We start from the raw sequence: 10,765 nt of genomic DNA on the forward strand, positions 1-10,765 counted from the left end.
CTGAAATCAAGGTAGGCTACATCCACTGCGTTCCCTTCATCTACCAGGCTTGTAATTCTGTCAAAAAACGAGATCAGGTTAGTCTGACACGACTTATTTTTCAGAAATCCATGCTGACTATTGATGATCACAGCATTCCTTTCTAGGTGCTCACAGACTGTTTGCTTAATGATCTGCTCCAGAATCTTCCCTGGTATTGATGTCAGACTGACTGGGCGGTAATTATTTGGGTCCTCTCTTTTCCCCTTTTTGAAAATAGGGACAACATTTGCCCTCCTCCAGTCTGCGGGGACTTCGCCTGTTCTCCAGGAATTCTCAAAGATGACTGCCAGTGGTTCTGAGATCACATCTGCCAGTTTTTTTAATACTCTTGGATGCAGTTCATCTGGTCCTGGAGACTTGAATACATCTAGACTAGCCAAGTATTCTTGTACTATCTCCTTAGTTATTCTGGGCTGTGTTTCCTTTGCTGAATCATTTGCTCCAAATTCTTCAGGTCGGGCATTGTTTTCTTTATTGGAGAAGACTGAGGCAAAGAAGGCATTGAGGAGTTCAGCCCTTTCTGTGTCCCCTGTTTGCATTTCACCATCTTCTCCTCTGAGTGACCCCACTGTTTCTTTGGTCTTCCTTTTGCTACGAACATACCCATAAAAGCCTTTTTTGTTGCTTTTAACCTCTCTAGCAAGCCTGAGTTCATTCTGTGCTTTAGCTTTTCTGACTTTGTGTCTACACGTGCTGGCTATTTGTTTGAATTCCTCTTTGGTGGTTTCCCCCCATTTCCATTTTTTGTACACATCCTTTTTTAATCTTAACTCAGTTAAAAGTTCTTTAGATAGCCACCCTGGCTTCTTTAGGCACCTTCCATGTTTCCGTCTCATTGGTATTGCCTGAAGTTATGCTTTTACTATCTCCCTCTTAACAAACTCCCAGCTATCATGAACTCCCTTTCCTTTTAGTATTACTGTCCATGGGATCTCACCCAGCACTTCCCTAAGTTTTATGAAGTTGGCTTTCTTAAAGTCAAGAAATTGAGTCCTAGTATGCTTGGCTGCTCCTTTCCGCTGTATAATAAACTTCAGAAGAGCATGATCACTCACGCCTAATGATCCTTCCACTTCTACCCCACTTCCGGGTCACCGTGGAGCGTAACCTGAAAACGCTCAACCTGAAGCACATCTAACCCAAGGTACGACTGTATTGTTGTTGTTTAGTCGTTTGGACGTGTCCGACTCTTTGTGACCCCATGAGCACGCCAGGCACTCCTGTCTTCCACTGCCTCCCGCAGTTTGGTCAAACCCATGCTGGTAGCTTCGAGAACACTGTCCAACCATCTCGTCCTCAGTTGTCCCCTTCTCCTTGTGCCCGCCATCTTTCCCAATATCAGGGTCTTTTCCAGGGAGTCTTCTCTTCTCACGAGGTGGCCAAAGTATTGGAGCCTCAGCTTCACGATCTGTCCTTCCGGTGAGCACTCAGGGCTGATTTCCTTCAGAATAGAGAGGTTTGATCTTCTTGCAGTCCATGGGACTCTCAAGAGCCTCCTACAGTACCATAATACGACTGTATTAAGATTATAATTATTCATAAAGGAAACAGTTTATAAGAAGTAAATAAGGAGGCCAGATACAGGATAAAGGAAGTCTTTTATTTGGTTGTTTGTATTGTTGTATGTTATGCTCACTGTATGTTATGTTCATATTTAATGCGGGTGGATTTGTGTATTGGGGGAGTGGGGGGTTTATGTTATGTTGTAAATAAAATTCAAATAAATAAATAAATAAATAAATAAAATTAAACAGTTTCTTGAGGTGCTCCCCTTTCCTCCTGCCACCTTTCGAAAATAACTTCCAGGGTTTCTTTCAGAGGGGGTGCATCTGTTGTTAGTGGGAGCCCTTTTCCTGAGTGGGCACACCTGTCCCCAAATAATTCAGTGTCTGAGCATTTTACTGAAGTGAGGATTGAGTTGACGGTGCGATATGCAGTTGGGTTGCATCTAATGATGTGGAGATTTCCAACTGTGCAATGGATCTTCCCCTTTAATGGATCGTCTTCCCCCACTAAATCTGGGCCAGAGGGACCCCCAGCTGCCTGGAGCAGATTTTGAGGGACGGCAGGGAGCCACTGCAGGTGGCAGGTGAGAAAGGGGAAGTCCCATTGTGCACGTGGAAGTTCTCTGTGAAAAAGCCATTGGCTTTTCCGTAACGTTTATCAAATTTGTATGATACGTTGTAGTTATATTGCATTAACACCATGGTGCATCTGCATCAACACAACTGGATGTCTTCTTCTGCCCCAGCTACAGCGTGTGGTCTCTCCCTTCCACACGTTTCTCCTCCTTTTTACTTTATCCTCACAACAACCCAGTGAGGTAAATTAGGCTGATAGACAGTGACCGGCGTCAGGTCAAGCAGTGAGCGTCATGGCTGAATCCTGGGCTCTCCAGTCCATGTCAAACACATTGCCCATCACAGCTTTGTATGAAACGCCTTACAATAAACTGCCATCTCCTTCAGCTTCCAGTACAAACTGCTTGCCCTAAACTTGTCCTTCTGCCCTTATTCCCATCCCTGCTGGTGTCCTTCCTTCCTCTAGTTATCAGCTACCCCAAAATCTCTTAAAATAACTCTGCCTTGAGGCCCTTTTGCCTGGATCTTCCTTCCCTAATGCTCTGCCCTCAAGTTTGTTTGGACTCCCATCAGCCCCAGCTAGTATGACTAGTGGTTAGGGTCGATGAGTTAGGGTTAGGGGTGGATGTCATCCAAAACATCTGGAGGCTGGGATAGGCTAACTTACATGGTGTCACGATCTGCTTTTGTAAGTTTCTCTTCTCTGTTTTGTTGCCACACTGGTGGATCGGTGCGATGTTTCAGGGTTGGGGGAGGAAGCCCTCAACCTCCTCATTTTTAAAGGTGAAAGATCTTGCTTTATCATAATACGACTTTCCTGTTGGCATTTGGGGATGTTCCCAATCTAAGGAGCTTAGTAATTTTAACATTGCTCCCAGCAGCTACTCCAGTTTAATGCCATTCTCCTTTCTGTGGTTTCTAGTTGGTAGTTCGGCCCAGGCTGACACCAGAAGCAGCTTAGGTTGCATACCATACCCTCCAACATTTCTCTGATGAAAATACGGATGTTCTATTCAAGAAGAAGAAGAAGAAGAAGAAGAAGAAGAAGAAGAAGAAGAAGTATACCCCACCTATCGGACTGGGTTGCCCCAGTCACTCTGGACGGCTTCCAACATATATAAAAACATAATTAAACATTAAAAAGTTTCACTATATAGAGCTGCCTTCAGTTGTCTTCTAAAGGTCGTATAGTTACTGATCTCCTTGGCTTAGAGTTGCATAACTCCATACGTTCCATCATTTCTCCAGTGAAATCCAGTAGGGACGTCCTACACATCATACCTTCCCCAAATAATCCTGGGAACCGTAGTTTTTACCTCTCACAGAGCTGCAATCCTCAGCACCCCAACAAATTACAGTTCCCAGGATTCTGTGGGGGAAGTTATGTGCTTTAAATGCATGGTGTGTTTTCAGTCCGAGTGATGGACCCAATGGAAGTTCTCCACCCTGTTTGACTGCCTGGTTGTGAAACAATTGCAGATCTTAACATTTTCCCACTTCCCAAAGAAACTGAATCCGGTCCCCAAACCTCTTTGCAGCAACCTAAAGATGTGTGTATGTATATGGGGGTGGGGAATACTCAGCAAACCTTTATCTTGCTGTTTAAATATTAGCTGCTAGTTGCTGAAAGCAATGCATGCTGGGTACCTTGCGGCTTATATTTATCCACAGCTGCTTATATAGATGTGCAAATTGCTTTTTCTTTACACAGGTTTTCATACCCTGCCCATCTCCGGAGCAAAACCACACCATGAGTATCCTTCTCTCTGCTTTGCCCAGATCTGTCAAGCGAGAGGCGCCTTGCATAATCAAAGAACACTATATAACTTCAGCCAACTGCTGGCATAGGTGCTGGCCCGATATTTGCTACTCTTATCTACTTCTGGCTATTTCTCTCTCCACCACCCTCCCAGCTTTGGCCTCCCTCGAAACATTCATGTGTCCATTTCCTCTCTAGCCCACATTCGTTTTCGCTTCCGTGCCAAGCTAATGTGTCCAAGTACCAGCAAAGCGGCAGGAGGCTTCCAAGGCAGCCCGCAGCCTTCGTACGGTTGCCTTGGCTGCTTCTGTGCCCCTCCAGGCACTTGGATACAGTGGACTGAGTACAGAAATAATCATATTGAAACACCGTACCTTTCCACCCCGGAGCTGAATATTGTGTCAATGCCTCCCTCTGCTGAACGTTTTGCAGCATTCCTACCCCCCCACCCCCACTTACTGGGCCGATTCCCTCCCTCCGGCCCTAGATTTGCTGCGTGTGGTTAAAATGGAAAGTGTCAAGATGTACAGCTTGTAGAAACTCCAGCGAAAATGTTCTTTCCCTTGGCGACGAGTGGCTGGAATTTGCTGGTGGAGCCAATTAAAAGGGAAAACTCAAACATGTACTTTGTGGCTGCAGACACACCTTACCTTTAGGGCACACACATACCCTGCAAGAATCCTGAGATCTGTAGTTTACACCCACAGAACTATGCTTCCCAGCACCCTTAACAAACTACCACTCCCGGGAAATGTGATTTAAATGTACGGTGTGTACACAGCCACTTTTGTTCAGAGAGAGATAGGTGCCGGTGTTGTTGTCTGCTGTCTCACAGTTGGGTGGCAAGCTGCGGTCTCGTCACTTGTCTGTGACATCTCAGAACATTCCACCATGCAGATGCCATTCCTATAATGTTCACCCGCTTAGGGATTCCTGCATCTCAGCTCTTTGTCAGAATCCATCCTCTCCCTCCCTTCCTTTCCCGCTCCAGGAAATTTGTAAACAGAACACTTCTCCGGTGCATTTTTACATAATGATGATGCCAATCACAGACAAAAAGAGCATCTCATCTTAAATTGGCCTGCAGGAGTTGATGACAGGGAACTTTCGGAGAGGATGTATGTGTAGAATCAGCCATGTAAGGAACCCACAAAGTGTGTATAAAGAACGAACGAAGAGATCTGGTACCCTATAGGCCTGATGTTACAAAAATGACTGTGCTCTGACCAAAGGAAATAACCTTTTAAACATGTCTCTGCTATGCTTTCACTTGTGACTTCTTACCCACACGTTCTGAATGATTTTACTAATGCAATGAGGTTGCTGGTTTTGCTTATGTGTAGATTCTGAGAGTGTCAGATCTACATTGCTTTTCACTGGCACTCCAAGGCCTGCCAACCAGAGTCAGGTGCAGAAGAAGATAGGTAGCCGTGTTGGTCTGTCATAGTCAAAATAAAAAAAATTCCTTCCAGTAGCACCTTAAAGACCAACTAAGTTAGTTCTTGGTATGAGCTTTCGTGTGCATGCACACTTCTTCAGATACACATGCAGAAGACTTAGGGTTGTATTCAAGGTGAACATTCCGCCAGGGCAAGGATTTTTCCTTGGGGATGAAACGTTCTCCTCCACCGCTACCCCTGTGCACCCACTAAATCTATTCTGAAGATTCCCACAACCCTCCAGAGCAGAAGGCATGCGTGGGGGAAGGAGAGGGGCAAAAATCCCTTTGTTCTTTGTGCTAGTGCTAATCATTGCACTAGCCCACAGAGTTAGAATTGCAGGACAGGGTTCCCAGCATGAGATCCTTTCAGTCTCAGAACTGAACTGAGGTCACAGCCCTTTTCCACTAAACTCTACTTCTGGAAACTCTAGTGGGGTGATGAGAATAGAAATGCTGCCCCAAACTTCCCATAATTCTCCGAAATAAGCTATAGCAGGGCAGAGATGTCCGATTTAAACCATGTGCTTAAAGCTCTGGACAACTCAAGCAAGACTTGTCCACATAGTCCCATTGGGCTGTTGCAGCGAATAGGAAAATTCAGCAAGCACTGCCATCCTTTTTAAAACCAGCATGCAGCTAAAGACTTGGATCATGCAGTTCCTAGATGGGGAGATTATGAGCTTGTGAAAACGTGTTGATGTCAGACTCCATCTCACACTGGACCCCTTCAGCCGATTCATTCTGATGTCATGCCGATGAAGCCAAAGAAAGCCACTATACAGGATTAATGATCAAATCAATCTACCTTTCTTGCAGCAAGAGTTCCTTTCTGCAGAATGGATACAAAAAAGATTTCTTCGATATGACATCGTTTCTGCCCAGAAATTACTGATAAGGGAACACTGGTACAGGCAGAACTCTTGTTATTAAGTCTGAGAAGCACCCGAAGGTGAGGCTGTTCTTCCCCTCCCCTCCCTGGGAACTTTGCCAAACAACGACATGAGAACTATTGTACTTACATTTTCTAAGCATATTAGTCAATGTATTTAACCTGCCTAGTTATAAGTGGAGTTGGTGAAGCAATCAATATTCTTGCTATGCGTCATGTTCATAAGCAAAAGCCATAAAGCATAAGCAAGCTTCTTTCTTGCAGGAATGAGAAAGCCTGGAGGAAAAATAGCATAAATCAGAGAGGAATTGTTATGAGGACTGTGCTAGCTGCTCACAGTGGAACCTGAAACCAGGCAATTTCCTTATGCAGATGAAACTAAGATCAGGTTCCCCGTGTAGGTTTGCTAAAGGCTCGAGAATTTCGGAGAAAACCTAGTCCTGCTGAATACACTGAAGCCTGGCAGGGGTGTCGCAATACACGTTGAAAGCACTTTCTCAAAACTTTAGCTAAGGCTGCATTCAGATGGCACTTTGCAAGCCCATGTGCAGGGAGACCTGGGCTGCTGGGACGGGGGCAGGCTTGGGAAGTAGAAAAATGAGATGACAATGTCTTGGGATCGAAATGGCCACAGCTTTATTGATTGCAGATGTAGGTAGGTTTTGGCTTAGGCGTTGAGTATGTATCCTGAATCAGCCAACCTGATTGTTGGCTTGTTGCCACATCAAGGTCAAATCCTGGGATAAGGACCCTCTCTTTGATGCACATCAAATAGAGCGAACCCCCCAGGACACCATCTGGGGAGTGCTAGTCCTGTTAGCCCCTGTCTAGGCATTTGGAAAGGAACCTCCCCCCCCCCAGACATGTTTACTAGGGTACCATGATACTTTGACCATGAAGTGGGGAGTAGGGCTCGTTCCCACCCACTTGTTTAGACTAAGGATCCAACCCAATGCCTTTTTCCGCTGACAAGTTGTGACAGTTGATTGAATGCACTGCTGTCTCCAAGCACAGTAGGCTTAAATGGATCGGAAGTGGACCCAAAGGAAGCCAGGCTTCCCCAGGTCCACCCAACCCCCTGGTTTGCCATGATTAAGGCTTTATAGGTCACAAGCAGCACATTGAATTGGGTCCGGAAACTAATTGGCCTCCAGTGCAGTTGGGCAGACTAAACATTAGGAAGAACTTTCTGATACTAAGAGCTGTTCGGCAGTGGAAAGGACTACCTCAAAAGATGGAGGGCTCTTGCCTACAATAGAAGATTGGAGAGCCAAAATGATGGACTATGCGGAATTAGACAGAATGACAGGAAGGATTCGGAATCGACGAGATCAAAGATTTACAGAAGATTGGGAGAAGTTTATTCAATATTTGCAAAAACTAAGTGATAACCAGATTACGTTTGTAAGTTTTAAAGAAGCTCTGTGATGTGAAAATCTAATAATAAGTATGAACAATGAAATTGAAGTTACCAGAATAAATAACAATAAGTAGGATTGTGTTAAAAGTTATAAAATGAAGGAAGTTCAGACAAATTGAGGGAAGTCAAAAAAATGGAACTAAGAGGTAATTAAGAAGTTTGAATGTACAACTTTGTTCTCTTTTTTTGCATTTGTAAACCAATAAAAATATAATTCAAAAAGAAAAAAGAAAAAAAAGATGGAGGGCTCTCATTCACTGGAGATTTTTAAGCGGAGGTCAGATGGCCACCTGTCAGGGATTCTTGAGCCGTGATTCCTACACTGTCCAGCTCTATGATTCTGTTATTCCTGCCCTCCGGAAGAACAGAGAAAAAGTGTTCTGCACCGTAACCCATCAGATATTTGAAGACATTTGTGCATGCTGGTTTTCAGTCAAATACTTTTGAATAATTAAGCCCTGATCCCGTTCTGGTTGCACATAAGCAAGATGATAACATGCAATTAGTTGCGCAAGAATGTGTGTGGGGAATGTGCATTTAAAGACACTCCAGATTGCTCATCCTCTTTAAAGCAATACAGTGTGGATAGACCTTATCCCCCCACTCGGACATTTATTTATTTGAATTTATATCTGATTTATGATGGAAATTCTTGACTTAAATGGTGATATGCTCGTGTAAGTGTATTCATGTACGTGGACCTGTGCCACTGAATTGGGGCATGTATGTTTTCTTTCGCAGGATTCTGTGCAGCTACTCTGAGCCCCAGGAAAAGCATAGAAAAGAAAATGAAATATAGCCTTCCATAGTGTAAGATGGCACATTGAGGCTGATATCTTATATATCTGTCTTTCCATCTGTCCGTCTTATTCATGGGTCCTGAACACAAGACCTACATGCACACATGTGCCCGTTGATGTTTTTCCTTGAACCCCTCCTCTCTACCAAAATTTGGCTAGAAAGCCTAGTTGTGGTGATGGGGCATGTTTTTGAGGGTCACAACTAGGGAAGGGAAGGTTAACCCTTCCGAAATGAGTGTGTGGCTAAGTGTGCATGCAGATGTGCATGGCTGCACTACATTGTGGTGGGGTGGGTGTATGGCAGTGGGGGACACAGAGGCGGCTGCCCCAGGTTCAAAATTGTTAGGGGGCACAAAATTTCAACACCCAGTGCTGCCTCAATACAGCTGTGAATTCCGTTGAAAATGGCTTCTCCATGCAAACCAGGAAGTGACCTCTCCAGACAATTGAAAGACTCTTCTTTTCTTATCTCTGTGACTGTGACCTCCTGGGTGATGCAAAATGTGCAATGCGTACTCCATCTGTTTCCCTTCCTCCCCTCTGCGCAACCCCACACACTGGCAACCCACGCTACATCACTGGTGTGTGGTGCCCACTGCAGTTTCTCCGGTTTGTCATGGACCCAAAAAGGTTGGTAACCCCGATCTAATTTGAAATTTGAGACAGACATAAAACTGCCCTACTAAAATTTTTGAGAAACTGCAATCAGGGCTTAGAGTTGCATTTATTTTTATGTTTATTTGACACGCCACCCTTCCTGTTCTCAATGTAGCTTGCAAGAAGTAAGCCATAAAATTAAAAGAATCACTTTTTCAAAGTTATGCACAGAAACTATCAATTACAAGATTTTTTTGAGGGGCTAACCTTTGAAATGACAATGCCCTTTTAAGAAGTGCTTCCTCGACATACCCTGTCACATCCAAAGAATAGTCCCAACAATTGCAACAGCATGAAGAGAGAAAGAGAGAGAGAGAGATTGACTTCAGTGTTGGTTGACATGTGTCTCTCTTTGCTATGCTGATACTTTCAGACTTTGAGTTGGCCAGTAGTGGACGTCCCTGAGAGAAGCAGTCACCACCCTCCCACCGAACACCCTCTGCTTTGTTGGGAAGATGATACGAAGCCAGCTTTGCTGCTCCAGATCTTGATTGATAACTGAAAGGAAGCCTGCACCTGTGGGCTGTCGAGGTCAAGCTGTCTTTGGGAGAATGTTTCATCACTATATGCACCTGGCTTGACATGAGAAACTTTAGGAACACTTCCATCCCTTGATGATGGAGTCTTGGCAATTGAAAGGGGCTTGCGCAAGATGTTGGCATGCACAAGCCAGCTTGTTTTCAGCTTCGCTCATATGCAGGAACCTGAAGCAAACATTGTCTAAGTCCAGAGTAGTGTGGTGAATTCAATTGAATGATGAAGTCAACATGAGGGCACATTTTGGAGATTTTGGTGTAGCAATCAAGTCTGGGAATGATTTGGAGTGTGTTCATGATTTACCCCCAGGGTGCCCAAGATATTTTGGTAAGCGAGACACATAAACTATATATATATAGGTTGCAGTTTGCTGCCCATTAACAATATATCGGACTCTGCTGCCTAATACTAGGGATGGCACTGATTTAGCTCATTTTTCAAAGGGATTTGGGGGCACATGGGGAACATTGATCTTGACATGGGCTGGAGCATTCAGAAGGCCACTTAGCCACAGAAAAATAATCGGGACACCAGCCTACTCTTTCAGCATGTCACCAGAAGTTCACATTTCAGACATGGTTAATTAAATAATTATATTGTCTCACCTTGGTAATGGAATGGAACAAACTGAAGTTCAATTCAAGTGGACAGCTCAGTTGGTTAGAGCTTGGTGCTGATAACACCAAGGGTGCAGGTTCAATCCCCGTATGGGACAGCTGCATATTCCTGCAATGCAGGAGGTTGGGCTAGATGTTCCTCAGGGTCCCATCCAGCTCTACAGTTCTATGATTCTAATCCGTATAAAACTGAGGCACTGTTGTTGGGTGGTTTCCTAGACCAAATGGGTGGGAGGTGGCCTGCTCTTGATGCGGCGACAGTTCCTCTGAAGGAGTGCGTACACAACTTGAATTGGCCTCCACAGTCACTTATGAACTCACCGCTAAGACTGTGTTCATGGAAGACAATCTTACTCGGCTATGAGTGATTGCCGAAGAAGAAGAAGAAGAAGAAGAAGAAGAAGAAGAAGAAGACTTCTTGATTCATTGCTGTTGTTTTAGGCTCAGATAGCTTTGGTGGCGCCAAGTGCCTTCCATCAGCTTTGGCTGGTGGCCCAGCTGTACCTCTTTCTGGACAGGGAT

This window comes from Podarcis vaucheri (assembly GCF_965113315.1).
Source record: "Podarcis vaucheri genome assembly, chromosome: 3".
Taxonomy (NCBI): Eukaryota; Metazoa; Chordata; class Lepidosauria; order Squamata; family Lacertidae; genus Podarcis; species Podarcis vaucheri.